The sequence below is a fragment of the Jaculus jaculus genome, chromosome 10 (genome assembly GCF_020740685.1).
Source record: "Jaculus jaculus isolate mJacJac1 chromosome 10, mJacJac1.mat.Y.cur, whole genome shotgun sequence".
Lineage (NCBI taxonomy): Eukaryota > Metazoa > Chordata > Mammalia > Rodentia > Dipodidae > Jaculus > Jaculus jaculus.
In genome coordinates, this window is record NC_059111.1 from 83,647,626 (window position 1) to 83,675,403 (window position 27,778).

The following is a 27,778-nucleotide window of genomic DNA, read 5'->3' on the forward strand; positions in this document are numbered from 1 at the left end:
ACAGAAAAATTGTTAGCCAAGACAAAATGTTTGATTAACTGGGCTGGGGAGACGGCTCAGTGGCTCAAAATGCTTGTGTAAACCCGGCAACTGGAGTTTGGGTCCCCAGAATCCACTTCAAGCCACATACAAGTAGTGCATGCATTTGTAATCCCAACACAACTATGGCAACGGCAGGCAGTGTCAGAAGAATCCTGAAGCTCACAAGCCAGATAGGCTGACATTCACAGTGGCAAACAGGATAGATAGACCCCATCTCAAACAATGTGGAAGGTGGTGACTGACATCCCAAGGTTGTACGTTGACCTTCACATACGTCATGACACACATATGTGTCCCTATATACACAAGTATCATATATGCACAAACCCACACACAATGTTTGACTAACCACACTCTTAAATCATATCAATTCAAAAAAGAGTAGAACAAAAGGTTTTTAATAACTACCATTCAATTCCACCTGTGTTGAGAATATTTGCTTGTTGACGTGCTACTGCCAACTTCTGTGAAATAAGACTTATTTGCCACAGAGGTTCATTCATTTTTTTTTTTAAAGATGTTAGCCATATAATTATTTTCTCTTATTTATGCCTAAATTGAATAAACTCAGTAGATAGGTGGGATTTTCATGTCTACCCCCTGACTGGATTCTCTAAATACTTAAAAATATTTTATTCTTAAAAAAAAAAAAAATCTTGGTCTGAGGATATAACTCAGTGGTAGAGTGCTTGCCTAGCAACTGTGACCTCTGGGTTTCATTCTCAGCACTGAAAGAGAAAAGTCATTCAGAAGTTACATAAGTGCAAGCACATTTCTACCTTGAGAATTTTTTCCCAGTTTCTCTAGCAAGGCCTAAGTGCACACAGGAATATGATGGAAAGATATCATTGGAAACCAATTTTCCATGAATATGCTGAGAGAAAAATGAGTAATAAAAAGAAAATTAATGGTTAATGCTAATCTAATAGTTAAAGTTTTATTCTGTGCAAGATTTGTTAAAAAAATTGTCTTCACTGCTATAGTCCAGCATCATGAGGAAGTATCCTATTACAGATCACTAGTCATGGAAAATGTTAGAATCAGAATCTGAAGTATGATGTCTACTGAATATATATCACCTTATGCCATTATAAAATTGAAAAATCAAAAGTTGAGCCATTGCAAATCAGAGGTTTTCTGAATATGTGTATATAGAAAGAGGAATAAAAATTTCAAAGAAATGTTTCTTTGTTTTTTGCAAAAAAAATTACATGGTAAAATAACAAAGATATATGATTTATCAGATTAACTAAAGCCATGATTTTGTAAAATATCTAAAGAAGTATTGAAGATATATTTTCCAAATCTACAATCCTTACTTATAATGGCTAGCCAGTATTATACTGGCAAAGAGAAAATAAGCAGAACTCATAGCGTTTGAAGACTATGTTAAACAAATAACATTTTGACTTGGACAATAAGTTCTTTGCCCTCAGCTATCTCCCGGCCCAATGTTGCCCATACCTATTTAGGTATGAAGTCCTGTTGGTCTGTTTGCCTTTGCAACCTGTGTTTTTCCAAGAAATAATGTCAAAATCCAAAGACAAGAAACTAGGTACTACATTTTTGGCTAACTCTAAGCTTTTAGATTTTCTGCTAAGTTTTAGATTTTTAATTCATTTTAAGTAAATTTATAGTGTCTGGCAAGGGAACAACTTCCTTCTTCTGCACATGGATTTCCAGTTTCTCAGCTCCATTGATTAGAAAAATAGTTGTTCTTTCATCATTGAATTGTCTTGGCTCTCAATGAAACTTATTTGGTGGTTTATGGGAGGGCTTGGCCTCTTAGTTGTCTATTCTATTCCTTTGATGTGTATACCTGTATTCATGCTGGCACCACACTGTTTTGGTTGCTGTAGGTATGTATTCAGTTATTTATTTATTTATTTATTTATTTATTTATTTATTTGGGAGTGACACACACACACACACACACACACACACAGAGAGAGAGAGAGAGAGAGAGAGAGAGAGAGAGAGAGAGAAAGGGGCAGATAGAGAGAGAGTGAATAGGCACGCCAGGGCTTCCAGCCACTCCAGATGCATGAGCCCCCTTGTGCATCTGGCTAACATGGGTCCTGGGGAATCAAACCTTAAACCGGGGTCGTTAGGCTTCACAGGCAAGCGCTTAACCATTAAGCCATTCCTCCAGCCCCCCCCCCCTTTTTTTTTAAATTATTTTGTATTCAGTTTGGACATCAGGAAGTGTGTGTCCCATACTTTTGTCCTCCTTCCCTCTCTCCCTCCCTCCCCTTTTTCCTCTGTCCTTCTTTAGCTTTTCTTTTTTCACTTGTTCTTCTCTTTCTTCCTTCCTTCTTTCTCTCTCTTTTAAAAAATATTTCATTTATTTATTTGAGAGACAGCGAGAGAGAGAGGCAGAGAGAGAGAGAGAGAGAGAGAGAGAGAGAGAGAGAGAGAGAGAGAGGGAGAGAAAGAAGCAGAAAAAGATAAACAGAGGCAGATAGAGAAAGAATAGTCATGCCGGGGCCTCTGGCCACTGCAAATGAACTCCAGATGCATGCACCACTTTCTGCGTCTGGTTTATGTGAGTCCTTTGGCTTTGCAGGCAGGCACCTTAACTGCTAAACCATCTCCCCAGCCCTCTCTCTCTTTCTCTCCTTGATTTTATTTTTACAAATAGGGTCTCTCATGTAGCACTTGAATTCATTATGGAGCCTGAGATTGTTCCTAAGTTAAATACCTTCATTTTTCTATCTCCTAAGTGCTGAGATTACAGGAGTGTACAACCATGCCTGATTGGCTCTAGTTTTGTTCTTTCAAAACCTTGTTTGGACTATTAGGGGTGCTTTGATGCATCATATTAATTTTAGAAATTTTATTTCTGCAAAGAATCTTAAGATTTGATTCTTTTTCTTTTCCTAATTGATATGATTAGAATTTGTAGTAGTTGTTGAATAGATGTGTCAAAACGATCTCCTTTGTCTAATCCTGATCTACCAAGCAAAACTTTGAGTTCTTCACTATTGAGCATATTTTTGTGGAATTTTTAATATGTAATTTTTATTACTTTGAGACAATTTCCTTCTGTTTCTAGATTGTTAAATGCTATTTTTTAATCATGAAAACATATTGACTTCTTTTAAAAATTTTATTTATTTCATTTATTTTTTATTTATTTATTTGAGAGCAACAGACAGAGAGAGAAAGAGGCAGATAGAGAGAGACAGAGAATGGGTGAGCCAGGCCCTCCAGCCACTGCCAAAAAACTCCAGACACATGCTGCCCTTTGTGCATCTGGTTAACATGGGTCTTGGGAATTGAGCCTCGAACCAGGATCCTTAGGCTTCACAGGCAAGTGCTTAACTGCTAAGCCATCTCTCCAGCCCAGCATATTGACTTCTGCCATATATTTTCTGAATCAGAGATGATCACATAATTCTTTTTCTCCTTTTATTCCATTAACATGTATTGCATTGATTTTTGGTTAGGTAACTGAACATGTTTTCCTCTTGGGAACCAGTCCCCCTGGCCTGCTCTTAAAAACACTGTAGAATCAAGATCTGGAATTGTTGTAGGTGGTTGTCTGGGAATGGCAGCAGGCACATATTTCCCTGGATTGGTGTGCTGAAGCCTGGTCTGTTGGTTCCTTTGGGTTGCACCAGCTTGCATTCCCACCAATAGTGAATGAGGGTTCCTATTTCTCCACTTCCTTGTCAACATTTGTTGTCATTTGAATTTTTAATGATTGCTATCCTTACTGAGGTAAGGTGGAATCTCATAGTTGTTTTAATTTGCATTTCCTTGATGGCTAGAGATGAACATTTTCTTAAGTGTGTGTTTCCCAGTTGTATTTCTTCCTCTTAGAACTCCTTATTCAGTTCTCACCCCACTTATGGAGTGGGTTGTTTGATTTTTTTATTGTTTAGATGTTTGAGTTTTTTGTAGATTCTAGACATTAGGCCTCTGTCAGTACTATAGCTTGCAAAAATTTTCTCCTATTCTGTTGATAATCTATTGGCTTTGCTTATGACATATTTGTGCAAAAACTTTTCAGCTTCATGAGATCCCATTGGTTGAGTGATTATTTAGGTTTCTGAGCTACTGGGGTTTTGTTTAGGAAGTCTTTCCCCACTCTTATATTGTGGAGCATTCCTCCTATTTTTAGTTCCAGTAGTAGAAGTTTCAGGTCTTATATTGAGATGTGTGGGTCTATTTTGATTTTTTTTTTTTTTTTTTTTGCATATGGTTATCCGGTTTGTCCAGCACCATTTGTTGAAGATGCCGTCTTTTCTCCAGTCTATGTTATTAGAGCCTTTGTGAAAAATCAAATAGCTAAAGTCCAGGCCTTCACTTCTATTCCATTGGTCTATAATCTTGACTTTATGCCAGTACTATGCAGTTTTTGTAATTATGGCTTTGTAATATAGCTTTAGATCAGGTATGGTGATGTCTCCAGAAGTGTTTCTTTTGCTGAGGATATGCTTGGATATCTGAGGCCTGCTGTCATTCCATATGAATTTTGTTTGATTTGTCTTTCTCTAAATAGGGATTCATCTAAGGCCAAGAAAGTCCACAGTGACTCTTTGTCTGAGAACTCTATATATGCATACCCTTTGGGATAGCCACTAAATTTATCACAGAGTATGGTAACACAGTTGACTGAGTCACAGCCATGATAATGAGTTTCCACCTCTTATGTCCATTTGAGCCATAGTCCACATTGCCCAACATAGATGGAACATGCATCAGCTTCCATCCTCTCTTCAGTATACATAATCACTGGACCTGTATTACCTGGAGGAGGACTCATAGCCATCTGCTTTTCTACCTTATTCTGTAACTCCTTTACTTTTTTCGGCTGCTTCTTTCCTCACCCTGACTCGCAGGAGAGCTTTGATGGCTTCCGGCTCTACGTCCTCAATGGCACGGCCCTCAGGCTCATCCTGCACTAGCCACAAGGCTGCTGAGTGGAGCTTGGGGTAGGGCGGGGCCAGGGTGGCTCTTCTTTGGACTGGGCTCCAGTTCTCAGGCTCCAGACCTTTCCAGTAATGCTTAGAGTCTTTGAATATCTACTAAATATGTAGTTTATTGTCTTCATTCAATATTTGCACAAATGTCACCTTCATGAGGAAAACTTTGGTTTTCATCTCATTAAAAATGCTTTATGTTTGTTTATGTGTGTGTGAGAGAGAGAGAGAGAGAGAGAGAGACACAGAGAGAATGAGAGAGAGAGAGAGAGAGAGAGAGAGAGAGATTGGGAGGGAGAGGGAGAAAGGAAGGGAGAGAATGGGTGTATGTAGTAGACAGCTGCAGGTTCGCTGAGATGAATTTCCAAAGTAAGCACAGTTATGGAGGAAGTGATATTTATTGAAGCTTACAGATCGAGGGGAAGTTCCATAATGGTAGAAGTTGGCTCCCTCTTAAAGGACTAGGGAGAGAGAGAGAGAGAGAAGCCACAAACCAAAAACCACACCACACAGCACACTTCAGGAACTCCAGGTGGAACTAGGCACTTTGCATATCTTTAGATTGGAATTTCAAACCCATCACCACACCTTAAAATCCTCCCAGTGACACCTCCTCCAGCCAGGTGGCTGCAGATCCAAACTACAAACTAATAAAACACTGAGTATATTGGGGGCATCTATTCAGACTACCACAGCGTGCCAGAGCCTCCAGCCACTGAAAACTAACTCCAGATGCATGTGTCGTCTTGTACATTTGGCTTATGTTGCCCTGGGGCATCAAATCTGGGTCCTTTGGCTTTGCATGCAAGTTCCTTAGCCACTAAGCCATCTCTCCAGCCCCTTTCACCTCATTTTCTATTACATCTTCTATTTCTATGTTCACCTCCCCCATCTACCTTTCTTTCATGTTTGCTCATGGTACTATACTACTTAATGTCTGCGTCACATTATATGTGTCATGAGGGGAGGCATTGGTATTGAGTACCACTATCACCCCAGTGCCCACAGAAGTGCCTTTACCATAAAAAGAACCTTCTGAATATTTTATTGAATTTTGATAATGGTAGTCTGTTCTTTTAAGGCTATTCACAAGTTTTTGAAAGTAATTTTCATTAATACAGAGGGGCCAGACAAGACAGCAGATAATTGAAAATCTATATATATTAGGGAAAACATTCAATATGAGTACTTCAACAATACTGAAGGCACAGGGATATTTTCATGAAAAATATGTTAATAAAGCTTAGAATAGTGGCAGTTTGTGTTAATAAAGCTAAAAGTAGTGGCAGTTTGATAGATTCATTCATCATGTCTTGGAGATAGTTGAAGATTCAATGTAATCAAAGAGGTATGTTTGTGAAAAGTATCACAATGGTAACATGTAGGGGTTCTGAGGAAAATGCAAGTATGTGAGACAAGTGTCATTTGGCTATAAGGACTATGATTGTGGAATATGATAATAAACCATGTGCTGCTACTTTTCATATCCCCAAAGATTAACTCTGTACAGGGTCTCCTCTCTTCTGCTGCCATGTGCTAAAGTAGTATATGTGTTTCAGGTGACCTTGGCATGCAGTGACCTGACTATAGAACCTTTACCAGACCTTGTTCCCCCTTGCCTTGACCTTCAGATGCTCTGAGCTGGCTTCTGCCAACCCTCCCTCTTCCTCTACGGGCTTGCTCCCTTTCCCACTAGCAGCCTCCTTTCCCCCTGACACTTTTTGCTAAGCTCCACCAGTGTGACTCACTCCAGTGCCACAATGCTTCATGATGTTCTCCTGTACCTCACCTCTTCTGTCACACTTATGGCCACAAGTTATTTCTTGGCTGGACACCAACGTATTTCCACTTCTATTCTTTTTCACTTATTTATCTTACCTACACTCAATCTCTCAACTAATGGTAACGCTTCGCCTGGACTTTGTGAAGGATTGTGTTAGAGATTAACCAGTTCATTTATCGTTCACACGGCTCTTTCCTGTAGCTCTGAGAAACTCAAACCCCTTTCCCTGCTGAAGCACTGCTCTTCTTTTCTCCCTCAGGTCATCCTGCTCAACTTCCTTTCTCATTATTTCCTCGGGCTTTTTATACTCTACTTGTTTCTACACATTCCCAGATGATGCCATCAAAACAAACAAAACCAAAAAATAAACAAAATTGCACAAAATCCTTTAATACTTGTAGCCTTTATTTAACTTTGAAGCTCATAATGCGAGACTCAAGGGTACAAACTCACCCAACATCTATGCTTTCTGTTTGTGCTTACACTTTAAATGCTATTTCTTCCTCTACCTTTTGTCTGAAACCACTCATCAGAACCATTCACCATTCTACCACTAATTACCTTCTTCTGGCCATCTTTTGCTATTCCTTTAATTAATTATCAAGAATTTGCTTTAAACATATTTTATTTATTTATTCATTTATTTCAGAAAGAGAGAGAGAGAGAGAGAAGGAGGGAGGGAGAGAGAATAGATGTGGCAGGACCTCCAGCCACTACAAACAAACTACAGATGCCAACAACACCTTGTGCATCTGGCTTACATGGGTACTGAGGAATCAAACCTGGGTCCTTAGGCTTCACAGGCAAGCACCTTAACCACTGATCCATCCATACAGCCCAAGTGTCTACTTTATACAAAAAACATTATTAGGCAATTTGGGAAGAGTTTAAGAAAATGAATATAAACACGCAAGACTTAGATCCTTTCGTATTGGTTAGAAAACAGAAAATATGTAGTTGGGTATACAAAGCTTTTACTAAGGGGAATATATATATGACAAAGAGAGAGAGAGAGGGAGAGAAAAGATAAACATACTAAATAAAGATTGCTGTGGCATGATGAGAAATTGAGAATAGAATCAAGTCTTTCTGGTCAGATTTACTAGGTGAGAATCCTGATTTCACCACTCCATGGCCCTGTAGCTTTAGTAAAGATGTGTATTACTCTATTTTACATTACCATCATGAAATATGGCTGGGTAACTCATAAGGAAAAGAGGTTAATTTAGTTCACATTTTGGAGGCTGACAGTCCACACTGTAAGACACTGTCTGTGGAGAGGTCCTCTTAGATGCACCACACAGCAGATGGCAGGGACACCTGCAAGGGAAGCAGGAATATGGCAGGGCGGCAAGACAGATCATTGGGAGACACCTTTTATAAAATTGTTCTTGAAAGAACCAACTCAGAATCCCACCAAATGACTTTAATCCCTTCATTCCTTCTGAAGGAGATATCAAGCCCACCACTTCTTGTATTGCTATAATGGGAACCAAGATTTCAATACATGAACACTGTGTTGGTAAATTGCATCTAAGCCATCAAATTAGTTCTCCAGTAAATTAGTTCACTGTAAAATGGGAAGTGAACTACCTTTTAGCTTGGGGCTGGAGAGATGGCTCAGCAGTAAAGGTACTTGCCTGCAAAGCCTAAAGACCCAGATTTGATTCTCTAGTACCCCCATAAAGCCAGATGCACAAGGTGGCATATGCATCTGGAGTTTGTTTACAGTGGTTGGAGGCCTGGCGCCCATTCTCTGTCTCTCGATGCTTATTTTCTCCTCTCTCAAATAAATAAATATATTTTTTTAAGGTTTAGCTTGAAGAATAAAAATATTTACTTAAACATGTTAGCTCATTGTCAAATACTTAGTAAACTCAATAAATGTATTAGTCAGGGTTAGTCAAAGGAACAAAATCCATAGAGAATATATATCGCATAGAGATTATTAGACTGGTTTATTTCACACAGAGTGGTAGTCCAATGACTATCTTGTCTGCTTGCTGGAAAGGATGAGAGCCCAGTTTCTGCTCAGTCCACAAAGCTGTATGCCTCATATTGCAGTCAGGTTCGCATTGTTGGTAGAAATCACCCAACCAAGAGCACCTTGTGGGAAAAAAGAGGTTTATTTTGGTTTACATACTTGAGGGGGGAGCTCCATAATGGCAGGGAAAACAATGACATGAGCAGAAGGTGGACATCACCCCATGGCCAACATAAGGTGGACCACAGCAACATGAGAGTGTGCCAAACACTAGCAAGAGGGAGCTGGCTATAACACCCATAAGCCTGTCCCCAACAATACGCTGCCTCCAGAAGGCATTAATTCCCAAATCTTCCTCAGTTGGGAAACTAGCAGTCAGAACATCTAAGTTTATGGGGGACACCTGAATCAAACCACCACACCTCAACAGCTATAGTCTGAAAGCCAGGAGGAGTTGTGGAGAGGCACTGTACTTCAGTCCACATTGGCATGTTGGAAGACTAAAGACGATGTATTCTAATGGCATTGTAGGTATAGATGCATTCACCAGCAAGCAGATAGGCTGGCAGGAAAAATCACTACTTTTCCTGGAACTTCTTTATTCACAGGCTGTCACCAGAAGGACTGCCCACTTGTGGCAAATGTGTTCCCCCTCAGCTAATACTTCCTGGAAACACCTTCACAAAGTCGCTAGTGTCACATGCAACTATGCCTAATCCTGATACAGGACACTTTAAGTCTACCCTATAATAACCTAGTTTAATTTCTCCTACTATATCTGTATACTTGTCTAAGGTCTTCAAATTTCACTCATAATAGGCAACAGGCAAATGTGTTTAATTGCTGTCAGTGAAAAGTACAATTCTAACCTCAAAGAGATTAAGAAATAGTTTATTATGGTGCCAAATATGAATGATGATGGTGGACCAGGCACACAGCTTCAGGTTACCCTAACTTTTATGTTGTACATGTTATCAATTTCATAAACTTTTTATACTTACAGAACAAAACAAAGTTATAAGCCAAGACACCTCAAACACATTGGTGGAAACATCAGGTAGCTGGTTATAGCAACACAGGAATTTCTGCTGTTGTTCTGACATGATACCTGTTGACATTCTTAGCCTTTGTGTTGGTGGAAGCTTGTGGTGTGTTAGTACATTCCAGAAAGTTTTAACCCAATCAGCTGATAGTCACAAGGATGATAGGTCAGTCTCAGAGGTGGGCAAAAAATGGCTTAATTATTAAGGGACTAAAGATAGTCCAAAGTAATTTGGCTCTGATGTAGTAACTTTTAAAAATACTTTATTTATTCATGACAGACAGAAAGAAGGAGGGAGAGAGAGAAGAGAGAGAGAAAGAGAGAGAGGGAAAGAGGGAGAGACAGAGAGAGGGAGAGAGGGAGAGAGGGAGAGAGAATGGGCGCAACAGGGCATCCAGCCACTGCAAATGAACTCCAGATGCATGTCCCACTTGCATCTGGCTTATGTGGGTCCTGGAGAATTGAATATGGGTCCTTTGGCTTTGCAGGCAAGTGCCTTAACCACTGTGCAATCTCTCCAGCCCTGATTTAGCAACTTTTAATCTCTTCATGATCACAAGGGTTCTATCAGTCCATTCAGCCTTGTTTGAAGTAGATGCAATGCTTTTCAAGAACTTTAGTTCACATATATGGTCTCCATTTACTGGATGTTATTTTCTCAATGCTGTGAACAAATTCTTGAGCAGAAGAAATGTAAGGAAATAAAGACTTTGCAGTTTTGAGTAAAAACATTCTGTCATGACAGGGAAGATAATGCAGTTTGACAAGTCTATGGTCAAGAAGTAAAGGAAGAGCAGGAAATGGAGCTGGACTATAAGACCTCAATATCCACCCCCAGAGACCCACTTTCTCCAGGAAAGCTCTACCTCTTACAGGTTTTACAACCTTCCCAAACTTGGTGCTACCAGCTGGGCACCAAGTGTTCAAACACATGAGGGTAAGGGAGACACTTAACATTTAATGCACAAGATCATGGTAGTTAAAAAAAATCCTTTGTTAGATGAAAAGATAACAACGCATGCAATTAATAACAGACTGAAAAGAGAATGGTAAAAGAAAAATCCACACTAAAAGAGGTTTTTAAAAAGTCACTTTCCTCAAAGGATACTATGAAAAGAAGGCGGTTATTTACCACAAGAGGTAAGAAATATTGGAAAAGTGGAGTTTGTGTCCAGGAGTTTCCATCACAAGGTAGGAAGAATGCTAGCTTTATGAGTTATTGTAGTGTGTAAGTAAGAGAGGCCACATCAGTGGAATATAGTAATCAGGATTTAATAAACATGGGTCACAAAAGCAGAGCAAGTCATTGAGGCAGAATCAGGAAGATGAACGACACAGGCCTGTAACCATGGAATCACAATAAGCCAAGGGTAATTCTAAACCCTTGATCAGTTCCTGTTCATCACTAAATGCCAACTGGAAACCAAGGAAAATGAAAAGCTGAAAATACCTAGCTGTTACTTCACAAAGCATCTTTTTAAAAAAAATATATATATTTATTTATTTATTTGACAGAAAAAGAGGGAGGGAGAGAGAGAGAGAGAGAGAGAGAGAGAGAGAAAGAAGGGGCATGCCAGGGCATCCAGCCACTGCAGATAAACTCCAGATGCGTGCTCCCCCTTGTGCATCTGGCTAACGTGGGTCCTGGGGAAGTGAACCTGGGTCCTTTGGCTTTGTAGGCAAATGTATTAACTGCTAAGCCATCCCTCCAGCCCTCACAAAGCATCTTAAAGCCAAATATGCAGAGATATTCAATATTTGCCATAGCTAAAAGCAGCTTCATATGCCAATGCTTGCTATTACACACAGTGGATCCTCCCAGTGGACACAATTAGATAAGTAAAACTTTGTATTCTTCTGTTGTGATAGAAGGTAGAAAATTAAAGTTACTAAAGACATACAGCCAGATATTTGCAATGACTGAAAGCATCAAAGTATCACATTTATAACAGGGAAAAACTGATGAAAATCAATAATTATTGAGTGGCTATGTATAGGATAGGCACTCTTGATACACTTTTTAAACCTCATTTAAGCAACCATATAATGGAAATATTAGTATACTCTGATTGTACAAATGAGGGAAGTGTCAGGTGGCTTACTTTGTTGCATGGAAGCAAGCATCCAGTAGCTATAATATAATTTAAACTCTTGCCTATAGAGTTGAAAGGTCCATGCACTTCAGACACCATTAGACCACTTTCATTACTCAATACTGCATCAAAAAGAGAAGTCATTGTTATTAACCCATTTTTAATTCAAAGGCAAGTTACATAATCAAGTTATGTTTACAATTGCTCTTTATATTGAGAACAAGCATATGCCAAATACTTACTGGCATTATTTTATTTTGATTCTAGTTATCATATATATGGCCAGGTAGCATAGCTACCCCTTTCCCATTAAACTTCAAACAAAACTAAGTCCTAGGTACAGTTTCATTTATCCAGCTTACCAAAACTTTTAAATGATGGAGTGCAGTTGGAATTGAGACATCACAGTCTTTCTAGAGCATGGTGTCTTGAGAAGTTTGGAGCTTGTTATTAAAGATCTTTTAATAGGGCTGGAGAGATGGCTTAGTGGTTAAGGGCTTGCCTGTGAAGCTTAACGACCTCAGTTTGGGACACGATTCCCCAGGACCCACATTAGCCAGATGCACAAGGGGGCGCACGCCTCTGGAGTTTGTTTGTAGTGGCTGGAAGCCCTGGCGTGCCCGCTTTCCTCTCTCTCTCTCTATCTGCCTCTTTCTCTCTCTGTCTTTTGCTCTCAAATAAATAAATAAAAACAAAACAAAACAAAAAGATCTTTTAGTAAATTCACTTTAACAGACCTCAAAAGACTCTTTAATTTTATGATATAAATAATACCTTTTCCCATTCCCCTTGGAAAAAAACATTAACAATTGATTGTGAGTCGTGTTAAGTTAGTCATATCCAGGTCTATGCATATGTTCTTCTAACTGATAAATGACAATGCATTGTGAAAAGGGTTGATATTTTCCCCAAATTACCTTGAGAATCCCTGCCTGCTTTAGAACTTATCCTTATCACTTTACTTTAAAGTCCAAGAAAACAAAAGGAAAAATTGACCTACCAATTGAAACTTCCTCTTTGTGTACCAAGTGAGGTAAAGGAGCTCTTATTAGCTATTCTTTTTTTGTTTATTGACAACTTCTATACTTACAGACAATGATCCACTATATTTCCCCTCCCCTCCCCCATTTTCCCCTTCACAACTCCTCTCTTCATTATATCCCCTCCCTCTCTTTTATTTTGATGTCATTGTCGTTCTCTCCTATTATGAGGGTCTTGTGAAGGTGTTGCTAGGCACTGCTGGGTCATGGATATCTAGGCCAATTTCTGTCCAGACAGGTGTATGTAAGGAGTGGTACCCTTCCTTTGCTCTTACATTCTTTCCACCACCTCTTTTGCCATGGCCTTGGAAGGTGTGCTAGAGATGTTTTAGTGCTGGATACTCCTCTGTCACTTCTCAGCACTATGTTGCCTTTTGGGTCATCTCAGTGGTTATTCCCATCTGAAAAGAGAAGCTTCTGTAAGTGGGAGTGAGAGTAGCATTAATATATGCTTGTGAACTTTAAGTATGGTGCTTTCAGGGCAGTTTGGTAAGAACAATATATGCATTTGGCCAGAAAAGAGCAGACTTTATACCCATAAGGCTTATGACCTTCCCTGCCATAGGCTTTTCATTAGGTTTTCAGTACCAGGCATATATTACCTCCCATAGAGCCAGCTTCCAGCCCAATTAGAGAGCAGTTGGTTTCCCCCAGAGCAGACATGCCACTATTGCACCCATTTGGTCATTTGTCTGTCTGGCCAAACTTGAGGCTTCCAGTGTCCACTGTTTTCACTGCTGATGACTATATTCTGACTGCCTATCGTTCTCCGCTTGGTAGAGACACCATTTTCTCCATTGAAGTTGTTACAACATTGTGTCCAAACATGCTGACTCCATCTTGGCCATTCGGTGGCTACAACTGTGGCTTCCCAGATACTCTACAACAAGAAGTGCTATTGGATGAGAACCTTAGATGCTCATACACATTAAATCTATACATATATTTGCATAGAAGTGTGCTGCCTATGGGATGCTCCACACTGTGACAAGGGAGGTGGGGATGTTATTGAAGGCATGTTTTGGGAAGACATATGACTGCTTTCTTGGTCACATTTGGTCTGGCAAGTTTGCAAACTTTGCCAATATTATAGCCTCCTACACTTAGAGTTAGGTGGCCTTCTCTTTCTTCTACTGCTCCCTCACAAGGGCATCTTCCCCTAATAAAGCTTTATCATGTCTAACACTGCCTTAGTGTTTGTTTCTTTGGGAATCTAGACAAGCAAAGCTTGAGTTGAGTACTCTGAAAAAAATAGAGAGGCTGGAGAGATTGCTCTGGGGCTAAGGCACTTGCTGACAAAGCCTAATGACCCTAATTTGATTCCCCAGTGCCCACATAAAGCCAAATGCAGAAAGAATTGCATGCATCTGGAGTTTGTTTGCAGCAGGGAGGCCTTGGCATGCCCATTCTCTCTGTCTGTCTCTTCCCTCTATCCCTCTGTGATTGGAAATAAATAAATAAAAGTATTTTAAAAAATAGACAGTAAGATAGGGGTCTGTAATTCTATCTAGTATCTAGCAAGTGACACATTAATTGGTAGGTAGGTTATTTACCACGGAGCACTGGTGGTTCAATTCCTGAGTTTCCACTAGTTGTGAACTAGGTAAATGTGTTGTGGAATACCATGGCTACTATTTGAGAACAGGGAGAACAACATCTACAAGGGAAGCATAATTAGGATATTACTACTCGGTAGCATGAAAACCATACATAACTGTCTAGTTTTCAGTTAAGTGGCTAAGTGTGAGTACCAGAGAGCCTTGGAGGCAGTGTATGAAAAGGCATTCATATTTTAGTAAAAGGGCAGACAATTTAATGACAGGGTGAAGACTTTATTATTGGAATAACAGAGCTCTAGATGTTTTAAATGTCTCCCAGAGCATGTCTGTGGAAGTCAGGGACACAAGAGAAAAAAAAAAAAAAAAAAAGCCTGCTGATCATGATTCTCCAAGCTTCCCTGTATCCTTCAGGTTTACAGAAGTAGACCAGTAAGGATTAGGGCCACTGCTTTGCTACAAGATGCTACAGAAAGTTCCGCCTTCTCTCACACAAATCAACAGGTGTTCTTACAAAGCTATACTCAGTTCTTTTCCAGTATAGCCAGGCTAGAACAAGCTACATCTGCAAATGTTGACTATTGATTAAAGCAGAGGGCCTGCCACTATTGGCAGTTTTGACTAGACAGATTCATGTCTCTGTGTGTGGATGCTGATTTGTATATTGTAGAATGTCTTCTATAATGTTTGGCTTCTACCCAGTTGATGCCAATTGTGTCAAAGAAAATGTTTCTAGTCATTGTCAAATATTTTGGGGAAAATGTCTGGAATTGACAATACCTAGCCTCAAGAATAACAAGACAAACAGATAGCTTTCCTATTGGTTCCCTAATATTTCCATAACAACAAGATAGAAAGAAGGTACACTTGGCATTAGATTTTGATGGCACTTGCTCAGGAGTGCTAGCTTATAAAATAGGATAAGAAATAATTCATTCCTTAGAACACTAAAATTACATGCTATAGGGCTAGAGAGATGGATTAGTACTTAAGGTGCTTACCTGTGAAGCCTAAGGACCCATGTTCAACTGTCCAGATCCCACATTAGCACAAAGGTGAGGCAAATGCAAGGTTGCACACACTAGGTGGTGCAAGCATCTGGAATTTGATTGCAGTGGTTGAGGCCCTGGCATGCCAATTCTCTGTCTTTCTTTCTTTCTCTATCTAATAAAAAGAAAAAGAAAAATTACATGCTACATAGAAGGTGATGATAAAATGGGTATGCTGTGTGTCTTCAAAATATCCGAGAGAACATTACAACATAAAAGACAAGTAAGAATATACTGTTTACCAAGATCACTGAGAACACACTGATGAGAGGTATGAGCATCACATTGCTACTTGATGATGCTCGACATTATCAGAGGTTAGATTGTGTTGATGAACTGCCTGATGCTAGGATATGGAAATAATCACACTGACCAGCTAGCTAAGTCATGTTGAAGATAGTTAATGAAGTGTCATGTTTCTGGAAGTAAATAGATGGAAACTCCTGAGACTCTGAGCTCATATCACTTATGACAGAGTGATATGCCATTCACAAAAGAGGTCTTGGCAGACTACTAGACCCTAAGAGATATGTACTGCTTAAACAAGCAAGTGACCATGTTTCTGGAACTGTCCATTATGAGATGGAATCTGTTTGATGGCCCTAACAGCAAATTATTCTTCTGGCATATGGCTTAGTGTGGGGTAGTCCATGTCTATGGAGGCCATGGGGTCCCTTTGCCTGTTTCAGTTTCTAGTACTATGCCAAATCTGCATAAGATGTCACAGTGCTCTGAGATGTCTTCCCATATGTCTACTTGCTTATTCTCATGAGGTCAGGGCTTCTTTCAGTATCTCAGAGCCCTCTCCAGTTCCCTGCTTATTTATGGCACGTTAAGTATTTCACTTACAACCATTCATACACATTGAATCCCATCTTGATGCCTGTTTCTCAGAGAACCTGGAATAACATAAAATTCTGTGTTTGCTCAATATTTTGAGAAAAGAATGCTCAGCAGTACAGTCATATGTAATGTTATTTTTAATGGCCTCAGAAGATACTGATAGGTAGAGGTTGACAATCTCTTGGATAGAATTGTTTTTTTTTGGCCTCAAACTTCCTTTTTAGTTAAAAACCAACTAAATTTGGAACATTCAAAATATTTGAACAAATTTGTGAGAGAAGTTGAGGCAGGCTAACATATTAATTTATTTCAAAGCAGCATCTATTCTGCAGAGGAGCTGGCCCAGAGACCTAGATGCTGTACCCTGAGTTTGTAAAGACTGATTACACTGAAGAAGAGAAGGTATTTTCTTCCCAAGAATGCTTTATTTTGAATGAAGTTGGGAAATAAGGAATGCTGGTTGTTATTTTCATTACACAATTGCTCATCTACTCGTTCATTCATTCATCTACTGCTAAGTGTCAAACCCAGAACCTTGTACATGCTAGGTAAGTACTCTACTACTACTGAGCTATATCTTCAGCTCAACACCTTTTCTTTTCTTTCTTTTTTTTTTTTTTTTTTTTTGGAGGCAGAGCCTTTCTAGGTAGTTCAAGTTGATGTAGAACTCTTCATCCTTCTGCTTCTGCTCCCAAGTGTGTTGATTTCAGGTGTAACTTTTTTTTTTTAATTTTTTTTTTATTATTTATTTGAGAGCGACAGACACAGAGAGAAAGACAGATAGAGGGAGAGAGAGAGAATGGGCGCGCCAGGGCTTCCAGCCTCGCAAACGAACTCCAAACGCGTGCACCCCCTTGTGCATCTGGCTAATGTGGGACCTGGGGAACCGAGCCTCGAACTGGGGTCCTTAGGCTTCACAGGCAAGCGCTTAGCCGCTAAGCCATCTCTCCAGCCCAGGTGTAACTTTTTACTGTAACTTTTCCCCAGGTCTGGCCAGGTCTACCTGAACTTACATAGGTTAAGGCTATGATTTTCACATTTGTTACAACATTAAATTATGATAACTCTGGATCAACTACTTTCACCATCACTATGAATTTGAATTCAAGTTCAAAAATAAAATAAAACTTTAAGTGTGTTTCACTTCTTCAAAAATTTGAAGCATTCTTATGGAAAATACATTTAGTTCTTTGTGGTCTCCCTAGTGTCTACATTTCCTCAGATAGTGGATAGTTTTTGAGTTTATATGTCTCAAAGCATATAAGTGAAGCCTATTTCTTCTATTGATATAAGGCTATATTTTATTAACTTGAGTGTTCCTCATAGGTTGTCTTTGATTAGTATAAAACATTTTCATATTAATCACAAATAACAAATGTATTTACAATCTAAAGGATCTATTTGCATATTTCCTAATTTGAGCAATTCCTCAAAGGAAGATATAAATGACTTGAGATAATGTAACAGTAAAGAACACATAAAGAATTCACATTAGTTTCCTATAGTCACTTCAACAAATTACCATTCCTCCTGTGCTTTAAAACAAAACAAATTCATTATCACATAGCTATAGTGGTCAGAAAACTAAAGTGGATCTGTGGGACTCAGTCAAGTATAATGAAATCTCTTTGCCTTTTTTGAACTTAGTAGAGGCAGCCTACATTTCTTGGTTGTTGGCCATTTTCAGTAGCAACAGTGTAGCATTTCACATCTCTCCCACCTCTTAGGACACCAGATCTCCTCTTACACCATTTCTGTTGTTATATTGCAGTGTCTGATTTGGTCATTTCCTCTCAGAAGAACCCTTGTGGATTTGGGGGGAGCAAATCAATTCAGATAGTTTCTCCATTTCAAGATACTTAATCAAGTCACACTTTCAGTAGCTCTTTGGCAGATAGGTGACATATTCACAGCTTTGGGGATTAGGACAGACACCTTTGTTGAGGGTGTTGGTGGGCACTGTTTTTTTTTTTTTTTTTAAGTCATAATATATCTAACATAAGTAACAATGCAATTTATAGCAATGAGAATTTAGCCAAATACTCCCTAATCATCATGATTGGCTTGGAGAAGTATAAACACCTTATAAATTTTGTAGGCATTTTAGTAATGAATATTAAAGAACTTTTGGCCTACAAGCTTATGTGTACATACATACTCATGAGCATGTGCACATATACATCTGAGCATACTACAATGTTTATCAAAAAGAATTTTAGGTGTTTTTCTCATATGACAAAATACCTGACAAGAAGTAGGTTAAGGGAGGAAGGTTGATTTTGGTTCCCATTTCCAGGGGACAAAGTCCATCACAGAGAGAAGGAGACAGTGGCAGGTGCAGGAATGTTGGTCACATGAAGCCACCAGGAGGCAGTGCCACTGCTCAGCTTACTTTGTACTTTTTATTCATTATAGGACTACTGCTCATATAGTTTGAAGCAGGGTCTTTTGTTATGCACCATGATATGTGCCAGGATTCAGCTACTTTTTCTTGTCATGTTGCTAGATTTTGGTTGTCTCTGGTTTTCTCTGGGTTCTTATTTCACACCTATTTAATTTACTGAGCACATTCTTTTAATGATTGTTAGCATTCTTGGCACTTTTTAGCACTTCATATTCAGAGGCCTTTAAGAGGACGAATCCCCAGCATAATGACAATAATAGGATGATGCTCACTGGATGTCTTTTAGAGTCTAAAGCACTTGAGTTCTACAAGTTACCAAAACTGAAATACTCATTAGCTCTTCTGCTCTGGAGTTTTCTCTAATGTCAAATTAGGAAGTAAACATTTATGAAGCCTTCAGGTGACACACTTTCATACAATTTGAAGTTCTAGGCCGTCATTTACGTGTGGTCACTATTCTTACTATAAGCTTATTGATCATATCACAGGAAACTTCTGTTTTCTTCTGCATTGTAAGAGGATTACTTATTCCTATTTTGTCATGCAAAAGTGACCATAATTGTAAATAAAATTATTTAATTATAACTAAACCCAGAATAAGACACAGATTTTCTTCTCAGTATAGAAAGGAACATGTCCTTTTTCAGCTAGAGGAGAGGTTGCTATGAATAACTTCATTTCAACTTACTGTGCTTGAAGTTGGTGTTCAAGGTTACTGATGTCTTACATGTAATTTGACCTTCAAATGGGTGAAAACTGAAAAAATGACAGGAAGGAGTAATGTGGCTGAAATGAAGGTATAATTCACAGGACAAAGCAGAGGGTATTTGTAAATTGCTCAAGATGGGCTAGCTTCCTTGGAATCCTGACTGAGTGCACTAACTTACTTGATGAGCACTTGCAGGGAGAGGGGGAATCACTTAATTTGACATATATATATATATATATATATATATATATATATATATATATATTTTAACCAGACTTTGTGCTGCCATTCAGCATGTCTCTCAGAAAGGTCATATTTTCAATTTCCCCAGTGGGTGAAGGAAAAATTGCCTTTCATTAACTTTAGACATTTTTCTTTTTACTTTATGTGAGACTGGAAGTTTGAGAATAAAAGAAAAGACACATTCTCTCTATCCTGGCTGTAGAAATCAAGAGAGAGAGAGAGGAAAAAAAAAATAATCAGGAAGCAGAAGGAACAGATACCCTTCTCCAAGATGATACTATACATGTGAACTATAGTTTGGCCTAGGATGTCACTCACCCAGCTGACCACTGTGATTAAGACAGCTCTATAAAGCTGGGTCACATTGTCTCTGAGCCAAGAAACACACACAAATCTATCAAATATCTTCATTTCCTAAGCTGCTGTGATTCTTGGTTGGCAAATTTGACTTTTACAAGAAATGAAAACAGCTCTCACAAGGGAGGTTAATGGAAAATAAAATTCTTAAAGGTTTTGTGTGGGATTATTTTCATAACATTGTCATAGCACTTACATTTTTCACTAAGTATTAATTTTGAAAGGTAAATAGAATGGTAATTGAAAAGAAAATGTATGAGTCACAATAGGAGGAATGTTGAAAGGAGGAGGATTATGATGGGAATGGTGTTTTAAAAGCAGGAATGTCAAAAATTGATCTGTTTATATAATAATCACAGTCATAATAAATGGCTTTTATATAATGGGAAATTTCTCAGGCAGACTATGAAAAGGTTTTCTGGAATGAAATTTAATCCTTAGCATATTGTGTCATTGCACTAACATTTGGTGGTGAGAATATCAAAGTACAAACCAACATAATTTACTTACATCACATAAGAATATCAAAAATAGAAAAAAAGTAAAGAAGGAGGATCGCTAGGAAAGAGGTTACATCTAAAAGTTGTCACTTTGTTCCTAAAATCAAAAGATTCCAGGCAACAATTCACTATTCTATTTCTCTTATCTTCTCCTTGGGTGTAGGAAGCTTCTTGAAAAAAAATGGAGAAAATACTGGAGTTTAATCTGACCAAGACAGTGGGAATATCCTCATTGTATTTCTCATTTTGTTAATTTTGATGTGATGAGTTCGAGTAATGATTTTTTTAAATGTTTATTTATTCATTCATTTATTTGAGAGGCAGAAAGAAAGAGAATGGGCACACCAGAGCCTCCAGCCACTGCAAACAAACTCTAGACACATGCACCACCTGATTTATGTGGGTACTGGGTAATTGAACATGTGTCCTTAGGCTTTGTAAGCAAGCATTTTAACCACTAAGAAATCTCTCCAGCACCTAAAATAATGATATTTAAAGTTATCTTTAATCTATACAAAGATATTTAAATTTAATTACCAGCTGAAAGGGATCACTAATCTCAGAGGTAGTATATCAATCTAGCCCTAAACATAGACCAGGAGGTTGATACTACTGATATGTGGCAAACAAAACCAACTCAGATCCTTTCTGGATCCAGGGAAGAGGATAATACATTCAAATTCATTTTTCTTTCTCTTCCTTCAAGTGAAATTCATACCTGCAAGAGTTTCTCTGTGTGCATATATGTTCTATGTATATGTGTGTATGTGTATGTGTATATGTATATATGTACATATGGGTGTTTCAGTAATGTTTATATTGCCTTGTGATGCACAGAACTAGATAAAAGAAGTACTGGTAAATAAGAGGGCAAATGGTATAAATTTTATGAGTTGAGTCATATTTGGAAGCTATTTTCAAAAATCTGTTATTGTTTTGATTGATGGGATTTTCTTTTGATCATAATATTTAGGAATGTTTTAGGGCTATTGTGAGAATATGAACACAGTCACAAGTAGCTGATTCAAATATAAATGAAGCTATATAAGTGGTTAAAACTTCAGGTTTTTTTTTTTTTAAATCCGGGTGCGGTGGCACACACCTTTTTTTTTTTAAATTTATTTATTTATTTATTTGAGAGCAACAGACACAGAGAGAAAGACAGATAGAGGGAGAGAGAGAGAATGGGCGCGCCAGGGCTTCCAGCCTCTGCAAACGAACTCCAGACGCGTGCGCCCCCTTGTGCATCTGGCTAACGTGGGACCTGGGGAACCGAGCCTCGAACCCGGGTCCTTAGGCTTCACAGGCAGGCGCTTAACCACTAAGCCATCTCTCCAGCCCAAAACTTCAGTTTTTATATATAGTTACTTTTCTGTTAAACAGAGTCAGCCTGTATGAGATACGTCATTTCTCTAGTCTCCCACCTTCCCTTTTCTTCAGGTCTTCTTTGTGGTGTACAGTGTTGCCATCACTAGTAGGAGCTAGCTCAATTCTAGAGGTAAGCTCAAAGCTCCTGACATAAGGGCAACTGGAAGTTCCATGATTATATAGTGATGGGTTGTTACCCTCCCTCAAAGTAGGAGGATTTTTTTTTTCTAGTAACTGAAGACTGGCCAATCTTAATGTTCACCTCAGTTATATCCTATAACAAAGCACTATAAAACCAATAATGACCCTGTCTTAACAAAGCCTCCTTTTTATCACAGTAAACAGCATGTGAAATGGAGGAGTAAGAGAACAGAGTATTTGCCTGACTGTCCATTCTCCTGCATCCCTTTAACCTAAAATATACTTGATTACTATCTATTTGTAGGGTTTTGAGATGTCATCATAACATTAGCTTTTGAATGGTTTATGTAAATTGTAGATAATTTTTGAACAGTAACTTGAAAACAAATTGCTCGACTTTCTGAAGGATAAAAGAGAAATAGGAACATGCAATGTTAAAAATATCCTGTTAATTTACCAAAAATGCAGTCTTACTGTTTCTAAACATGACAAAAAGCTTGATCATATAATATTGACCTTTGAGTGTCATTTTCACTGCATCATTTTGCTGTTCTGTCTTCCATGTCACCCTTGGGTTGATGTGAAGATTAAATGAGATAACATAGAAAAGGGACTTCAAAAAGTATAAAAAAAACGTGATTGTGGAGCAGTAGGTCTTCAAATAAGCCTTCAAATGATACCCACTTTTTAATCTGGTGTTCATAGGTTAAACACTAGAGACAACTATTCATGCAGCCAGTATTTACTCCCCCACTTTTCTTTTCTATTTTCTATCAAAGCTTTGATATAATCAGGTTATCAGAATGGAAACTAGCAAGGAAAAAAAAAAAAAAAACCCAAGTATACACATTCCCAGACTCCTTTGTACACAAAGTAAATTTTGTGCTGCAGATGCGACCAGTGAAGAATTCACAAAAGAAATTTAATAGGATTTCTGGAAAACCTCCTTCAAAGAAAAGATGAACTTAACCAACATAGGAACTCTGTGCTGTTTCTGCCTCTTCCTTTCTTCATGAAATGTGGAAGCTCCAGCTAGAACCCTAGCTGCCAACTCACAACCCTGTGGTACCCTAAGATTATGAATGAGGAAGTATAGTAGAGCAAGAGGCGCTGAGGACAGTGATCACATCTACAAGCCAATGCTTCAACGCCTGCAATATCCAACTATATATTGATCCTGCTACACGGGAAAAGACCCCCACAGTTATAATCCACTTTATCACACATGTGATATGTGTATTACAGAAGTTTCTAGTTGAACCAGGATAATTACAGCATCCGTATTTTCTGCTACTTGTCATATATCTAATGGTAATATTTGATATTTACTTTGTTGTCTCATGTATGTCACATGTCTTAGGGCATATCACATGCAAGCAATCTAAAATTCAACTCAAAAGTTCTCTTTTAGTATTAAGATTATTATTATTCTCCTAGGCAATAAAGCAAAATTGTGGATGCTGAACTTACCTTCTTGCTGTCAAATACCGACTTTGTATTTGGCCTTTAAACCTTCAATATCTTTTGTGCAAACTTTTGCAAAAGTTTCAGTTCTCAGTGATGCTTCCAAACTGCATCCGTTTACTGACTTGAAAGGCTTTGGAAGCTCTTTACTATCTAGAGAAAATGGGGCTCTGCTTTCCCCCTTATTATGGCATACATAGAAAACTATGTATATGCTGGGGAGAATATGAGGTGACTTATCCAGAGTGACAAGCTTGAGGGCTTTCCTGGTCCTTTCAGACACCCTAGAGACCATTCCTTTATGGGAAATGTACCTCTAACTGATTCAGCAGGCCAGTTAGATATGATGCACTGTTTAGGAAATTTTAGCTTAAAAGATATAAAATCAAAATATCTTAGCATGTCCTATAAATCTCTTTCAGGATCTAGTAATTGCCTTTCATTTCTAATTTATCTCAAGTTGCATTTCCTTAATGTTCCTTCACTTTCATCAATCAATTATTTTACATATGCAGTCAGGGACTACATTAAGACTTCTTGGTCAGTGGTAGAATGCATAGAAGAAGCATTTAATGTATTTAGGTCGAGCTCCTGTATTAGTTACTTTCTTGTTGCTGCGAACAAACATCTGACCAGAAGCAACTTAAGGAAAGTTTCAGTTCTTATTCAAGATTATAGCTCAGTCTGTGATAAAGGCTTGTGAGGAGGGCGTGGAAGGAAGGGGCTTTGAAGGCAGGTGCTGGAAGCTCCTGTTTACATTTAGCCGACAGGCTGGAAGCAGAGTGATAAATGTTGCTGCTCAGTTTTTCCTTGTTTATTCAGTCTGGGAACTCAGGCCATGGAATGATGCCCGCCCACAGCTGTGGTGGTGATGGGGGGAAATGTCTTTCTACCTGAATTAACACAATCTAGAAAATTCCTCACAGACATGCCCAGAAATTTGTTTCCATGGTGATTCTAAATCATGTCAAATTAACAACCAGAGATTAACTATTACAGTGCACATATTAACTAATATTGCTACAGCTATTTTAGTTTGTGAGGATCACACAATGACAAAATTACCTAAAAAGACACTCCTCAGATTCTATCCCTGTCATTCAATAATGCGAGTATATAGCCAATATAACAAAACAAAAATAATTGAATTAGCTAATAAATAATTTAAATAATTACATGTTGGGTCCCAAAAATTCCAAAATAAAGGTGACACATATTCTTTTTAAAGTTTCTTGTTATTTTTCCTTGTAATAGAAATTTTTATGCTCAAACCTAATTCTAATATGATAGTACTAAGCAGCTCCTTGGGAAGTGATTATGTCATAAGAATGGAGCTCTTTATATTCCTGAAAACCATGAAAGTTCATTATATCAAGGGCTTATTATTTTCATAAATGATTTGCCATTAAGGAAGTTTATTGCTAGGAGTAACTTATAGCAGCTATCAAAGTTTAATGTGTTTCCTATCCTTTTAAGCCAACAATTTCAACTTATATGTAAAATTATGTGTCTACAAAGGTATTCATTAAAACATTGTTGCTTCTAGAAAAAGTTAGAAAATAGCTAAATGCCCTTTACTAAAGAATATATTAGGGCTGGAGAGGTGGCTTAGCGGTTAAGCGCTTGCCTGTGAAGCCTAAGGACCCCGGTTCGAGGCTCGGTTCCCTAGGTCCCACGTTAGCCAGATGCACAAGGGGGCGCACGCGTCTGGAGTTTGTTTGCAGAGGCTGGAAGCCCTGGCGCGCCCATTCTCTCTCTCCCTCTATCTGTCTTTCTCTCTGTCTGTCGCTCTCAAATAAAAAAAAAAATTAAAAAAAAAATTTAAAGAATATATAAATACTTTAACACATCTATTTTTTTTTCTTTTCTGCTTTTTTTTTTTTTTTCCAGGTAGGGTTTTGCTGTAGTCCAGACTAACCTAGGTTTCACTATGTAGTCTCAGGGTGGCCTTGAACTCAAGGCAATCCTCCTACTTCTGCCTCCCAAGTGCTAGGATTAAAGGCGTGTGCTACCATCCATTTTTATATATACTTATATGGAAATACCTCTAATAGTCTATAGTGAATAGACAAGAGTGCCTAATACAATGATTGTTACCTTAAAAACTGAATATATAGTAAAACACAATATTTCTCTAGAAATATAGAAAATTGGTCAAAGTTCTGATTCAGACAAAAAGGACTGCTGAGTTATGAAGAGAAAATCTAGATTTACATTTCACTATTTATACATTTTACCTTTTGAATAGTCTAGATACCTGACCTGTTAAACAAGTAAGAATGAGGAATGAATTTCAAAAGGAATGAAATTGATGTGTCAGTGGAATGTCCTAATGAACCTGTTTTGCTAAGCCAAATAAAAAATTTATGGCAAAAAGAATAAGCCTATAAAATTGATAACTGAGTAGCTCTTGTATAAGCAGTATATACATATTTTTGAAAGCTTTAAAATTTCATATTTTTAAAATATTTATTTACTTGGTTCAGAGAGAGAAGTAGGTAGAGAGAGAGAGACAGACAGACAGACAGACAGAATGGGCTTATCAGGACCTCAGGCACTGCAAACGAACTCCAGATGCGTGTGCCGCCTTGTGCATCTGGCTAACTTGGGTCCTGGGTAATTGAGCCTCAAACTGGGGTCCTTAGGCTTCACAGGCAAGCGCTTAACCACTAAGCCATCTCTCCAGCCCCATGGATGAGAATTTTGAGGACACACACGGAATTTACTATGTACTCTCAAGGTGGCCTCTAACTCACTGTGATCCTCCTACCTCTGCCTCCCGAGTGCTGGGATTAAAGACATGTGCCACCACGCATGGCTGATGGTTAGTATCTTTAGGTAACTGAGTATGTTCATATATATATATATGTACACACACACACACACACACACACATATATATAGACATATTACTGTATATATACATATGCAGAATTATTTTTAATTTAAAAAATTAAGAAATATTGGCACAAGATACTTATATATAACATGGGTTTTATTGTGACATTTTTATATGTGAACACATCTACCCTTCATTTCTCTCACCTGTTCCTGCTCCTATAGCTCCTCTCCCTCTTCTCAACTAATCCCCCATTTTCTTTTTCTTTGCTTCTTTCATTCTTTTTCCCTTTCTTTTTCTTCTTTCTTTCTCTCTTTTTCTTTGTCTTTCTTAAAAGTTTATTTCATTTTTTTGTTTGGTTTTGTTTTGTTATGGTATGAGGAATTACTTACAAGACATTTATCTGCTCCTTGCCACTAGCTACACCACTGAAGACATGTTTTTCCCTCTTCCAGCAGTCAATAACTGCTTATGGATCCCCAGGGAAAGCTGAGGCCTCATGAACCCTTGCTTATAAAACACCAGGGAGATATGGGGCCTCACAGATTTTCCCCACCCATTATGACAGGATGTTGACAGGAGCAATCTTATGCAGTGCTTACACGAGAAATCACAACTGCTGTGAGTTCCACTACGGTGGTAATGCCATGATCCAAAGAGAGCATTACGCCTTCATTTTTTCCTCTGGCTCTTGCATTATTTCATTTCCTCTTCAATGACATTCCCTGAGCTTTGGAGGGGGTGATATACATGTCCCAGTTATTCAACATTTGGTAATTCTCAGCAATTTGAGCAGTTATGAGTTTCTGCTGTACACTACTATAAGGATTATCTCTGATCAAAGTTTATGGTAACACTAATTTATGGACTAAGATAATTACTTAAAGTCCAATTTTATGGTAAATTATGTAAATTTAGCAAGTAACAACAGTAGTTTCCTCACTAGAGTCCCTGTCCCACCTCCCAGCCACTAGCTTTTGGCCAGGTATATATCAGATATGTGTTCTCTCCTAGTGAGTGGGACACAACCACAGCCTTAAGAGTTATTGGTTACTGACATGCCACTATTGCACCAGCAGACATCTTTTCGGTAGCCAGTTAGTTAGTGTAACATGCAGAGGTCACAGCTGAGTAAGTTTTGATGACAACTCCCCCAGCAGTATGCATAGCATTGTCCAGGATTACAAGAGCTAATCAGCAGAAGGAATGCTTCCAATCTCATTCCAGATTGATTTCTCTATGCCTTGAGACCAAAGTATATGGTGTCTTTAGCATTAGGCTATTAGAATCAAGTTCTGGTGAGCAACCAACAGTTGGAAAATACCTGTATTGTTTTCAGAGTCTCTTAGGCCTCCTTAATCAACCAATTGTAGGGAGGCGACCCATCCTTTGG

The 27,778-nt window shown here is 38.4% G+C and overlaps 1 pseudogene; it reads right to left on the reverse strand.

Annotated features, from left to right (window-relative positions):
* Positions 1–3,487: 3,487 nt before the first annotated feature.
* Positions 3,488–27,050, reverse strand: LOC101615159 (annotated as a pseudogene).
* Positions 27,051–27,778: the final 728 nt, after the last annotated feature.